Source organism: Octodon degus, unplaced genomic scaffold, assembly GCF_000260255.1.
Source record: "Octodon degus isolate 3935 unplaced genomic scaffold, OctDeg1.0 scaffold00014, whole genome shotgun sequence".
Taxonomy (NCBI): Eukaryota; Metazoa; Chordata; class Mammalia; order Rodentia; family Octodontidae; genus Octodon; species Octodon degus.
This window is the reverse complement of record NW_004524590.1, coordinates 11,276,523-11,290,597: the sequence shown is the minus strand read 5'-3', so window position 1 is coordinate 11,290,597 and position 14,075 is coordinate 11,276,523. Positions and strand designations below refer to the sequence as shown.

At 41.8% G+C, this 14,075-nt stretch overlaps 1 protein-coding gene across 5 annotated transcripts in view; it reads right to left on the bottom strand.

Moving 5' to 3' along the window:
* CUNH2orf76 (chromosome unknown C2orf76 homolog) overlaps window positions 1-14,075 on the bottom strand; it is a 69,749-nt gene that overhangs the window by 42,308 nt on the left and 13,366 nt on the right. The window contains exon 1 of one of the 5 annotated variants that reach the window (XM_023709765.1): window positions 4,147-4,283. The exons of 3 other annotated variants lie outside the window; for them this stretch is intronic. The gene's annotated coding sequence lies outside the window, so the exon portion shown is untranslated. Of the gene's footprint in view, window positions 1-4,081; window positions 4,121-4,146; window positions 4,284-14,075 lie in introns of those variants that run through there. One more of the 5 variants, XM_023709767.1, reaches the window with a different exon arrangement.

Below are 14,075 nucleotides of genomic sequence, written 5' to 3'. Positions count from 1 at the left end.
TTTGTTTGTGTGTGTTTTTTTTTAAAGCTAGTCACTTGGCCAGGGAGATGGCTCAGTAGGTTAAGTGCTTCCCTGGCAAACACAGGGCCTGAGTTCAATCCCTGATTCCGCTAAAAAAAAAAAAAAAAAATCATCAGTTTGGGGCCAGGGAGATAGCTCAGTAGAATAAGCGCTTGCCTGGCAAGTGTAAGAGCCTGAGTTCAATTCCCAGTTCTGTAAATAAATAAATAAATAAATAAAGCTAGTCACTCAAAAAGCTAGTAGAGCAGCTTTGTTTTTTTCCAAAAATTTACTTGTGGAAGTGGTGTGAAGAACAAAGAACACTGAATAACCTTCCTTTCTTGAAGAGACTGTACTTCATGGGTATCAAATAGCTGTTAAGGACAAGTTCTTTATAAAATAATCATACCTTTAAAAATTAGAAAGAACAATGGAATTTAAAAATTCTTATAAAGATATCAGAAAGACTAAAATAAAACATAGTAACTAAAATGTTGGTGAAATTGGGTATCTCACTCATTGGTGAGGGATTAGAGTGGTACAGCCATTCCGAAAAAAAGCATATGGTAGCTTTGTTCAAAGCTAAACCTATTTAGCATACAGCCCAGCAATTCTCTTCTTGGGTATTTATGCCACAAAATGAACTTAAGTTAACACAAAACCTGTACATGGATGCTTACAGCACATCTAAATATAATTCTCCAAAACTGAAACAATCCAATATTCTCTAATGAATGGCTGGAAATACTAATAAAAAGGAATAAATTATTGGTATCATCTGACGGTTCTCAAGAGAATTAAGCTTAATTTTAAAAAATCTCGGAAGAAGATACTATATAATTTCCTGTATTTTTCTTTACAGTAACAGCAAAATTACAGAAATTTAGGAAAGTCGGTGTCTTTGGGGTGAAACAAGGGGTCAAAAAGAAATGGCTGTGGCTAGAAGGGTAGCGTGAGACACAAGTGTGACACAAGTGTGCTGGTTCTTCACTGTGGGATTGCCTATACTTGTCTACAGCGTAAGAAAACACACAGACCTAGATGCACACACAGAGCTATGTGCATATCTATATACATAATATATGTAAAACCAGTGAAATCTAAATTGGTACCATGGATGTCATCAGTGGACTATACTTGAGCAAAGATGCTGCCACTGGAGAAAATGTGGAGAACGTATAAAGGATTTCTTTGTATTACATCCTACATGTGAACTTACAGTTATCTCAGAAAATTTCTAAAACCCATCATCCTGAGAAGCCTAAAGAAGCAATGAATGCAGGCCATACAACAAATGATGGGATACTAAAACCATCCGGTAAAAACTGATAGGCGATTTTGGGTAGAGACAGAGTTGAACCAATTTTAACAAATGAATCACACCTCCAGATCTCCACTTATTGGTTATGACAGGGTACAGAAGATATGTTAGTGCCAGCGTAGCGAGAGGCCTCCAGCCAAGTTTACATGGTGGGAAAGTCCACTGGAAAAATAATTTGGTTTACTCAATAAATATACTGCAGGAGAAACAAAAGGGAGGAAGATTTTAAATTAGAAAACCTTAATGTATCGCCAATTGAACATTTAGACTTCATATGAACCCTGATTTGCATAGTACTAAATAATATTAGAAACATCAAATCTATTTATATAGAATTATAAATATAGAGCCAGCCAGATAGCTCAGCAGATTAAAGCACCTGCTTAGGCAGACGCAGGGGCCAAGGGTTCCATCCCTGGGCCTTCCCCCAAAGCGTACTGAGACAGCAACTAAGACTGAGCATGGTGGCACACATGATTGAGCTACACTCCCAGCTCTTGGGAGGGTGTAAACAGGAGGATCACTACTAGTTCAATCTACTAATCTACGTAGTGAGACCCTGTAGATCCTGTACTAAATACCAAAAAAAGAAAGAAAAATTATATATTTTACATGACTGAGGACATGTAAGTGAAATGATATAATGACTGGCATTTGCTTTCAAATACTATGGCAGAGGAAAATAATACGGAAGTGTGTATTAAAATAAGCAGCTGGATACTGTCTCTCAAATAAATGTTTATTCAAAAAAAAGGGTAATAAATGAAAACAAGAGACAAGAAAAAAAAAAAAGTCACTGGACTGTCCTGCTACAATGCTGTATATGGTTAGATTTCTAAATTTCTTTTTTTTTTTTTTTTTTGTGGAACCAGGGATTGAACTGAGGTCGTTGTGCTTGCCAGGGAAGCACTTATTCCACTGAGCCATCTCTCCGGCCCTAAATTTCTGTATAAAAATATGTAACTATTTATTCCTATTTTTAATTTTTTTTTAATTTTTTTCTTTGTATTCTGTAGGAACTTAAAGTTTAACATATCAATACTTGATGGAAAATACCTGTTCTGTAATATGCCTAAGATGTTTGATATTCAGACAGATAGTGAGGTTAAGCTCAACTGCCTATGTGGCAGGGTAATAATAATAAGCTTTTCTTCTGGAGGGTTAACAACCTAAGATTGCAGACCAAAAATTAGAGAAAAGAAAGGGCTTCAAGGACAGCCAACATTTTGGCCCTAGTCTTTCAAGGTCAGTGAAGACTCAGGAAATAGAAGAACCTGTACTGTAACATCATGTAACTCAGTTGTGCTCCAAATTTTCTGATCAAGGAGATTATGAAGCCACAGAGGAATGTGATCGATGATGTATAGTGTGCCTGGGGAGAGTCACATGGAGAGAAAACATTCTCTCAGGCTTTCACAGAGAACAAACTGGTCAAGCAATGGCCGTAACTCATCCACACGGCTGACACTGACAAAGGATCTACAATCTGAGGTACAGGGTCTCACGATAAATCCTGAGGGGATTTGACTGACCTTGTCAGATACAAAAGTTATATTTCTTGTTATACAGGTCTTGCTTTATCTTGGTCTTAACCATCCAGTAGAAAAGTATAAAAATGAAGTATAAAAAGAAAAGCCATACTAATATGATGAGCCGTAAAAGGCTCCAGTCAACAACTTCTGACATTGCCAGTATTATGGAAAACCCACTACTATTATGGACTACTGGACTATATTGGAATATTTTGCTCAATTCACACACCCAATATTTAAATGACAATGGAATACCCTTCTCTGACAAAATTAAACAGAAAAGGGGGATACAAATGAATGACCATTTTGTATCTGTATATTCAAAATAGGATAGATATATAGCTGCATTTTCTTAATTCAATGAGAGAGATTTCTTCTAATCATGTCTGCATCTTGTACAATGAATAACCACTAAGACAACAATATGCAATGTATTAATTATTGAAACTGGGCTAGTAATTGGTGTTGAAATTGTCTCATTGGTATTTGTTTCTCAATAAAATTATTTCTTAAAAATGTTAAATAAATAAATATAAAAAATAAATAAAATATGGGGCTGGAACTGGGCAGGTAGTTCAGTGGTAAACACTTGCCTAGCATGTACAAGACCTTGAGTTCAATCCCCAACACTGCAAACAAACAAATACACATCTCTATTCTCTTCTCTGTATATGCTTGAAATTTCTCATAACAAAAACATTTTAAACACACAAATATATACACTGTGGGAAGATATTCTTTCACAGAAATGTTTCTAATAGTTTATAAAATTAGAATCTATCAAAATATTAAGGAAAAAGCAGTTTAAGCAAATGATGCCATACATAAATCAAAATACCCTGCACATCTCAATAATAAATACACCTATGTCCACTTCCATGGTCTGCACGTGGCCTGAGTGTGTGCTCTACAGGGCTTGTGTGCTGAAGCGTTGGTTGCCACAGAGTGGTCATGCAGAGGGATGTGAAAGCTTGCGAAGACAGAGCCTTGGTTGTGCCGAGGCCACGCCCAGTGTGCAGGAGGGCGCAGGTTCCACACCCAGCACTACGCAGCCGCACTCCCTAGTGTGCTCACAGATACCAAATCTTCCCAGCGCTTGGCAGTAAGAGTCACCAGAAGCGGTCACATGTACAGAAGAAGCCTGAGCTTGTCTAAGATGACACAAAAAGCTTCCCACACTCAGCCTCTCCCTGACTCTCGGGTGGCATTTGTCATCACCACCACCTACTCTTCACTCCTCCAGGGACACTGTCACAAGCCTTCTCCTCTGGGCTGATCTCCAAGCCTCCTCACTTTTCAGCACAAACACGCTTCAAGGCTCAGCCCAGGGACCATCTTCCGCAGTCACCTCCGAGGTCACCAGCTTCTGTCCGGCTGAGCTATGTCTGCTACCACACGGAAGTCATCAGTTTAAGGGGTCTAGACAGCGGCTCCTAGAAGGAAAGAACGCTGTGCGGTGTATTTTTCTCTAGTCTCTTCTCTGTTTGTATATGCTTGAAATTTCTCATAACAAAAACATTTTAAACACACAAATATGTGCATTGCAGGAAGATTTTCTTTCATGGAAATGTTACTAATAATTTATAAAGTTAGACTCTATCAAAATATCAGAGGCTGAGGAGACCTAAATTCTTCCTTTTCTTGAAAAGAAAAATGTAATATTGAAAACAGGGGCCCAGGAAAAGTTTAAGGGCTGTGAAGGATGCTTACCTAACATGCTCGAGTGTGGAACCCCAAGAAAGAAAGGATGGACGGAAGGGAAACAGGAAGAAAAGCAGAAAGAGGGGGGAGGGGAGGGAGGAAGAAAGAGTGGGAGGGAGAAAAGGGAGCAAAAGAAGCTTGAGACTTGGGGAAAAACATATTTGTTCAATATATCAAAATATTTTTAAACCAACATTAATATTTAAATAACAACTCAAGCACAAGGTCCTGAGTTTAATTCCTGGTACCCCACCAAAGCAACTTTTCTTAAATATTTTCTTAAATAACAACTCAGTTCTCTTCAATAATTATATATAGGTTCAATTTAATGTGAGCTATGAGTGTATTTTAATAACGTAATGTAGGGTAGGGCTTTGAAAAGTAAAAACACCTGGGGCTTAGGAAGGTCTTAAACCTCCCTACCCAAAAACAAGTCTGGGCGGTACCAGTCTTCCGGCAGTATCATTGCAGCAGAGCTGTCCAGTGTCTCTTTCCTGGCCTTACAGGGAGTTAAGGGCTGCTTTTCTAGGACAGGCGACACCACAGTAAAGGACGACTCACGACTCAGAAGTCTTCAGCGTTTAGCTGAGACGGGCTTTCAGCCTCGAGTACTGAGTCTGTGCTAGAAATTCACAACCCAGGAAAGCCAGGACAAGCTGCCACCACACTGCCTGACCCTCTCAACTACGCTCCCTCCTAGTCTGGCTCCTGTCCCCTTAAGTTCCCAGCTAAGGAACCATAAAACTAGAAAAGTGACTTCTGAGGGGAAAAAACAAAAACAAAAGAAAGCAACAAAAAAACAAAAAAAACAGCATATCACATAAAACCTCAGGTTAGAATTACAATAAACACAAGCTTGTGCCCCCCCATACATGACTGCTGACTTTAGACGGATCTCTGTCAACTCACATACAAAGAAACATAAAAAACAAACCCACATGTAATTACAGTTCATTCTGGTTATTCACAGAAGCTATGGTCTATAGAGCTGACTGTGAAGAGTGAAGTAGAAACCAACACTTCCAACTCCATAGACCTTCACCTGAAGGCACGAACACAAAACCATCACTTGTTGTTTCTGCTCAAGGTATGAAAGACTCTCACAAAATGATTCTGGCTGGCTGAGTTTGCCAAAGTACTGGATACTTTACTTCTCATATTCTTTCCTTTCTTAAGCAAACATACTAAATATAAATTCTACTTTTTGGTCCATAATAATCAGGACAAATGCTGATTATTTTTATTCGCCATAAATGCTGATTCTTATGCTGTGTGTTGGAGAACATTTCTCCATGGGTCTCTTGCCTTTCTGCATGTCTTGTGAGCAGGTATGAGTTTTAACTTAACCCTCTTTCAAGGATATGTGCATAGCAAACAGCCCACTAAGACAGATTTCGTGCCCGCCACTAAAACAGAAGGCAAGCTGTTTACTCTCCAGTAATATAAGTATCTCCCTCCGAAGTAAAGCTTCTTAAAGACCTCTATGAGAAATCTGGATTGTCTAAACCTGGAGTTCTATGGCTATGACACCTTTGTCACCCTGCATTGACTCTGTGCAACTATGGGGCAAGAGGAACTGGCCTAGACAAGAAGCTCATGCCGTTGGCTGAACCATCAGCTCCAGAGTCCTTTGTCTCTGACCCAGCTGTTTCTGTTAACAGTAAGATTTGGATTACCAAATACAGAGCCATAAGTATGACACAAACCCCCTCCCTGTGCAGCATCTCCCTGTGCAGCATCCTTTTGGGCCACTAGTCAGTGTCTCTACAAGATTTATAAAGGGAGAAGAACTGACACATACATGAAGCTTGTTAAAACAAGGAAGAGATCAGTCTAAACTTGTTTCTGTAACCACAACTCTTTTGTATGCAACTGGGACTTTAACTTGAAACATTTCTTGTAACTAATTTACAGACAAAAAGAACTGCATGCCACAAGTCTCAGCCCACCACAACCAACCAACCAGCTGACTGGCTGTACAAACAGGGACATCCCCAAACATCCAACTGAAAGCAAATGCTTCATCACTGTACCCTAATAAAATAAATGTCTTGATGCAGTTAATTGCTGCACTTTGTTTTTCTATGTTTCATCTATATTTTTCATAGTTCTTTCTTATTTTTATTTATTTATTCTTTATGTATATAGTACAGGGTCTACAAGGTCTCACTATGTAGGTCAGACTCATAGTGATTCTCCTGTTTTCAGCCTCCTAAGCTCTGGGATTACAGGCGCCTAGTCTTAGTCGCAGTCTCAGCATGTCCCAGTGGTGGGGTCAGCTTGGGATGCTAGGGATCAAAGCCTGGCCACTGCACTCTGCCTAAGCAGGCACTTTAGTCTGCTGAGCTATCTGGTCAGCCTTATGTTTAGTCTATAAAACCTTGCGGCCCACACTGCTAAAGTGGAGCTCCCTGAATCATTTTCTGTTGCTGCCCAATTAATGAATCATTCTTTATTCAAATAAACTCTGTAAAATTTTGCCTGTTTTTCTTTTACCAAGCTTACATTCACATCATGAGTAATACAGTCCTTTATCTTAAGCCCACATTGTGTGTTTTCTATAAGCATCTAGTGAACTACCAGCAGACTTGTCATTTTGCAAGCAGAGTAAAATCTCGGATTCTTCAGATCTTGAAAGTTTGTGACAAGGACAGATGGTGACAGAGACATAATCTTCTGGAATAGAAGTGACAAAGGTTCTGTGGGCTTAGAAAACATGAGATCCCCTAACATCCAGCAGCAAATGTTCTTGGCCAAGAGTGGGTATAGAGAACATTCAATAATGTCTAGCAGATGGGCAGCTGTGGCTCCACTTGGGATGGGGGGTGGGGGCGAGGGAGATTTTCATGGGTGAGGTTCCCAGGTTAAAGGAATCATGTGTGCAAGACATCAGCAACAACAGCAGGCAGCATGGAGGAGAGCAGAGCGCAAGAGCATCCTAGACCATTACTGGATAATTCTTGTACAAGCTGTCAGCTCTCATTTACATTCTTACATAATGCCACAACCAGTGTCTGCTAGTTTACCTGTGCTAAGTTATGAGCGGTAGCTGAGTCTCCACTAAGCCAGAAGTTGACAAATACCTTGGGACTAGAGCAAAGCGGTTCCAGGAACATGGAACGCCAGGTTCAGACCACGTAAACAAGGCGAACTCTAGCTCAGGTGCGTATTAGCAGGTGGCCAGTTTTGGTGTTTCTCCGTGTTAACTGCAGCCCAGAGAACTCTGAAAATGTGTGGCTTTCTGTGTTCCCAGCAAAATACTGAGACCTTGTGCTTAAGAGACTGTTGCACACTTCTCCCCTTTCTACTGCATATCAATAAAGATGCTGGGGCCAATGTGGTGCTGCTGCTTCTCCATCCGAGGGCCACAGTCCACCCAGTCCCAGCTTTCCTTTTATTACGTGTCTTTTCTTAATCTCCCATGGGCCCCTCTCAGGACCTCGCTAGCTGCTCAGGACAAAACACCAATTCAGTTACATGACTATATCCCACTGGGCACCTGCACTAGATAAATGAGGTCACATCCTCAGGTGTCCTTAGACGCCTCTGAAACTTGAAACATTTTGAGTGGTTCCCCACAATGGCAGAAGGTAAGTTTGAGACAGGCTGCCCAGTAAGCCTTTGACAATTGTCCCCTCTACCCTGAGTGTGAGGAAAAAAGGATGTTACCATAACAATGAGGCCACCAATGAAAGGCAGTGCGGTGGTAGTGATAAACACAGGAGTCTCTGTGAAACAAAGACTTTGTGTGAATGAAAAGTCCCTTAGTTTGACCTATAGGTACCAGACTACCTGAGGCTGAAAGTAAACACCCCTGATCCCTGAAGCAGGGCCAGTCTCCCACCACATCCCCTGATCCCTTCCTTTTGTCCTCTACCTTTATATTTGCTCTGGTAGAAAAATTATTAGGAGTGGGCTGCTGTCCCTGGCTCTAGAGGGACTAAAACTTTCAGGCACTCATCCAAGTGTGTTGGAGAACCTGAGAAAGGGGACTCAAATTTTCATATTTCCATGGATACTGGCACCCAAGTCACTGTCACGGCCCCAGGGGAAGAGGTACTCAGCTTCAGCTACGGGGACTTGAACACACTGCACAGCTGGGAAGTGTCAGTAGGCTTTCCATTGCTAGAACTGACACCTGAGATGAAGAACTGATAGAGTTCATTTCAGCTTACAGCTTGAGAGATTTTAGTCCATGATGGGTCGGCCTGGTTGCTTTGCTAGCACATCGTGGCAGGAAAATATAACAAAGCAAAACTGCTCACTTCATGCAGAGACAGACAGGGAGAGAGAATATCCACAATACCCTGGAACGGCACATCCTCAAGGACTCATCCACCCACTAAGCATCATCTTTCAGCATTTCCACCACCTCTTAGCAGCACCATGCTGAAGGTCAAGCCACTATTACAGGAGCCTTTAGGGGACACTTAAGATCCAAACTATACACAAGAAAGAAAACTAAGCTGACCTAGTGGAAAAGGTCATCCACACCAATTTAATGTACTGCTGCAGTTGCTGCATCCGAACACACAGTAGGAAGTGACATGTTAAAGATTAGTGATGATGACCCTTTTAGAATCCAAGCACCCACACTGCAACCCAAAATCCATTTATTTATTGCAAAGTGCTAATACTACAATTAAACCTGAAGTTTAAAAAGAAACAACTCATACATTAAAAGAAAAACACAGTAACAGAGCTTTCAATGATACGGCCAGCTTGCTGCTGCACACGTGCCATAGGTTTGCCACACATAGCCTTGACTTTCCTGCCCCTGAAGCCAGAGAGGGGTTCTTCACTGAGCAAGAATTGCAGGATGAACCCCTGAAGTTTGGCACCAGAGAGTAAGGCAGGATTTAAACCAGTTACCCCTCACTACTTTTTTTTGAACTGGAAATTGAACTCATGACCTCACATTTGCCAGGCAGGTGCTGTGCCACTGAGCTATGTCCCTTGCCACCTCAACTTCTAATGTTGCAAGTTTTGATTCCATAAAAAGATGACTTGCTTGTTACCAAGTCTCCTGACTGGAAACTCAGTGTCAAAGGTCCCCACGTGCTGGGATCAGACCTCCACCAGTGGAGTCCAGCCATGATTGGAGTCACAATGCCCAATCCCTTTGGCCATCAAGGAAAAATGGCTGACTCTATAGCCCTTCACCACCAGGAAACAAGCTTGGCACCCTGGGGGACTCCAGGCACTGGAGTTGGTATGTGTCTGCCGTGGCACTGTGATGCGTCTGCAGGGCCAGGATAAACTACAATATTCAGAACTTCCTTTGGTCCCCTCAGTCCCCCTGATGCCCTCCGCCTGGGATAACAAACTCAGTACATACAGCCAGTCTGTCCAAATTGGTCCTTAACAACTTCTAGCCTGGACTTCAGATTCACTTAATCAGCACTGATAATTAAGTAAACCAGTGCCTCTGTGTGTATGCGTGTGTGCGCGCATGTGTGTGTGCACACGCACAGGTGCACTTTTTCTCCTGCTGGTTTTGCTTCTTGGGCTGCACCCTGAGAGAGCTCACACTTGCACATTCTATTTCATCCTTCATGTGGGCTAACCCACACACCAGCATTCTGAACGGCACCCAAACAAACTGATAATACCAGAAGCCACGCAGCGAGCAGCAGCTCATTCTCTCGCTTGAGAACCCCAAAGACTGGATGCCCCCTCTGAAGCAGCAGTCTTCGTGGCTGACAATTTTGTCAATTAGATCCTCTAGCAAGGAAAGCAGCCTCTACCCAGAGGTGTCCCATAGGATTGCGACTCCTTGCTCCCTGGCGCAGTCACCAGGGCACACCTCATGTGACAGCTTACCACCAAGTTCTTGCTACAACTGAACATCTGACTCACGGTGCATGTGACTCCTCAGTCTAACATTCCCATTGTTGGAAGAAGTCGACTAACTCAATGCTAATCAGGTAGGAAGGGCCAAACAAGCTCACTTGTCATATGGAAAGGATACATTCAAGAACAGGGTCAGCCACCCAGGAGCACCTCAGCACGATGTGGAAAAGTGGCAGCTGTCCTTTCAGGAAAACTTTACTCCCCTCTCCATCACCTGATGAAAAGCTGATGCTTCCAAAGACACTCCATTCACCCAGGTGCTCCTTAACGGCCAGGCCTCATTCCCAGCTGGTTTGGCTAAGCGTGAACCAAGGACATCCACCAGGCTGTTGTGGCTGTTGAGCCTCAGCTCCCGATATGGAGAACTGCAAGTGGATGCGGTCAGTAGACAGAGCTCACCTAAAATTCCTATGCTAAAACTTAAATACCCATTTGATGGCATTAAGAAGTAAGGCCTTCGGGGGATGCTTAGGTCCTGAATGGGACTAGCATCTTGTAGGGGCCCGGAGAGCTGTCTTACCCCTGCTAATACATAAGGACACAGTTGACAGAAGAGTCCATTCATGAACCAGAAAGCAGAAACTAATCAGACGGCAAGTCTTCCAGGACCTTGATGTTGGGATGCTGCAGCCTTCAGAACTACGAGAAACAAACTGCTACTGTGTACAAGCTACCCAGCCTCTGGCACTGTGACAGCACCCCAAGCAGACTACGACAATGTGGCACCCTAGTTCATCACAACTGGTATCCCTATAAGGCAGCCATGTGTAGACAGGCATATGGGGAGAATGCCATAGGAAGACACGGGGAGCAATTCACCCACAAACCAAAGAATACTGGGGCCACTGGTACCTCGGAGGGAGGCACAGAACAGGCTCACTCTTAGAGCCCTCAGCCCAGGCTACAGACTTCTTGGCTCTGGACAGCTGGATTCCAGAAGCAGGAGACAGTACAATGCTGCTCTTTTAAGCCATTGTGGTTTGGATACTGTGTTCTAACAGCTCTAGGAAATCACTACAAATGCCAAACTGGAATCACATAAGTGTAAGGGGCTCTTGAGGACCGGTGAGGAGGGCAAGCAGGAGCAAGAGTCGGGGTAATTTTATTTTATTTTTTTCCCATAATTTTATTGATAAACAAATAGCAACGAGACAATTGCAAATCAAATCGGTAGGACAGTTTCAATAATTAACACACTGTATATATTCTTCCTAGTGGTTAATTGCTGTACAAGAATCATTCTATTCATTAAGAGAATGTAACTATATATCTATCCAAACCACTTTGAATATACAGATACAATCGTCTGTATACCCTTTTTTTGTTAAGTTCCGTTATTTGAACATTATATTATGACTCTTTGTTTAAACTTTCATTTTGAAAGTAACCTATTCATCAAAATAGGGACACAATTACAATGAAGGCTCATTTCAAAGCCCCACTCCCAAAATTGATGCAAATGTCTATTATCCTAACCACACTAAAAATGAAACAGTCTCCAGCACAGTATAATGGAATCAATGAAAAAGCCACAATCTCTTTGGTCTCTATTATATGACTTTATGATAAGAATCAAGGTTTCTACTTTAAGAAATTTGCATTACAAATAAGCTACCTAGCACATCAAACATGGTGCCAAGTGCTTCTGATACTTTGACTATAATCTTCACGTAACAATCCAGCAAAGTAGGAATAATTAGTCCCATTTTGCAGATGAGGAAAGGAAGAATGTGTGAATTAAGAATAACACTATTTCAATAGCAGAGCCAAAACCCTGCAAGCAGACACAGGGATCGCGGATTCAATCCCCAGGCCTGCCATGCCAGCCCCACCCATGGGGTGTGCTGAGACAGCAATTGAGATGCGTCTGTAATCCCAGCTCTTGAGAGGCTGCAAACAGGTGGATCTCTTCAAGTCTGATCTAGTAGTGAGACCCTGAACACCCTGTAGACCTTTCCCTAAAAAAATACCAAAAAAATCAGAGCCAAGACTAAACAAGTGTTTTCTGAACTCTGCCAAGAGCTACCCATTATATTTTACTAAAAAAGCATCTGACCCACTATAAAAAATAAACAGTTTCACTGCACTAGTCAGAAAATACTATTTAAAAAGGTCAGTTCTACAGTTAGTCTTGGCAACATGATGCCAGAAAAAAAAAATACTTTTTAAAATAAACTTTTCTACAGCTAATGCTTCGAACTGTACATTTTATTAAGCACTAGTTAAAAGTTAAGAGTTGGTCTTACTAAATCTCATATTCAATAGGAAAAAAAATGACCTTTGCATTCTTAAAAGAAAAACATCCTGCTATCGGAATTCAGAAAGAACAATTTTCAACTGAGTGACACAGCCCTGCAATGGTCAAACCAGCACTACTGTTCTCCTGAAGAAAGTGGAAGGACAGTGAGTCATCACTGGACTTCAGTAGCCACAACTGAAGCTATGAATTCCAGCCCAATGTTCTTCATGGAGATGATAAAAACAAATTTTAAATCCACTACTCACAGAAGATGGAGTAGATATACTTTTCCCTATACTTCTTGCTAGGTAGAACTAAAAACCATGCCCAGGCCTGGATGAACTCACTGTGAAATTCCATAAAAACTTTAGAGAAGATCCAACACCACATTTCTCAAGTTCTTTAATGACAATGACAGAGAAGAAGGACTCCCAAAGTCATTCCTAGAAGTTACTATCATCCTAATTCCAAAAACAGACAAAGTCCAACACCATCAAAAAAGGAGGGAATAAACCAATCTTTTCAGCAAAAGAATGCATCAAATCATCATAAAGATTCCACATCATGTGTCTTAAGTTAGTTTTATTTCACTGCAGACCCAAAATATCTGACACCCACAGTAAAAGGGGAAAAGTTTTATTTAGCTCACAAGTTTGTAGCGGTTTCTATCCATAATTGGCTGGCACCAAGGCAGGGTGGCTTGGCAGAGGGGAGAATCACAGACAAAAATCAGTTCATGGTAAGCAGAAGACAGGAAAAGCAATACACAAGGGCAAAGACAAGCCTCTTTCTGTCCCTTACATTTCATCCAGCCTACTAGAATTAGGGTGGTGCCAAATCACTGCACTGATATAGTTAGGAGTCACTCTTAATCCCAGCATCACACTCTAGATCCAGCCACCTTTGAAAAAGCCCCACCCATGACCACCCAAGGCGTTGAGGGGGACATCCAGACCCAAGCCATCACTTCCTAACCAAGCAGACTTCATCTCGGGATGCAAGGATGGTTCAATATATGTGCAAATCAATAAATGAAACATATTACATAAATAGAGGCAAGGACAAAAATTAGATGATCATCTCAATAGACGGAGAAAAAAACCTTTAAAGAATTCCAACAAGTGAGACAACCGAGGGCCCGCTAGATCCTCATTCGACCCAGGCTTTAGGCCCAGCAGGGAACCCTTCAGCAGAACTCCCTGCAAAGAGGCTAGAAGCATGACCCACCCAGCTGATTCAGGAGCAGAACATCTTGCCAGAGAGACACAAAGGGTTCAACTCTAATGCCTACAGCAGAAAGAAGTGGAGCACACATCCAAAACCAAACAACACCCACCTGGAGGAATCTAAACTTCATAGATCTGGACCTGGTGCTAAGGTAATAACTCTATCTAAGCTCTACACCAAAGGTCAGAAGACAGTGGTATAC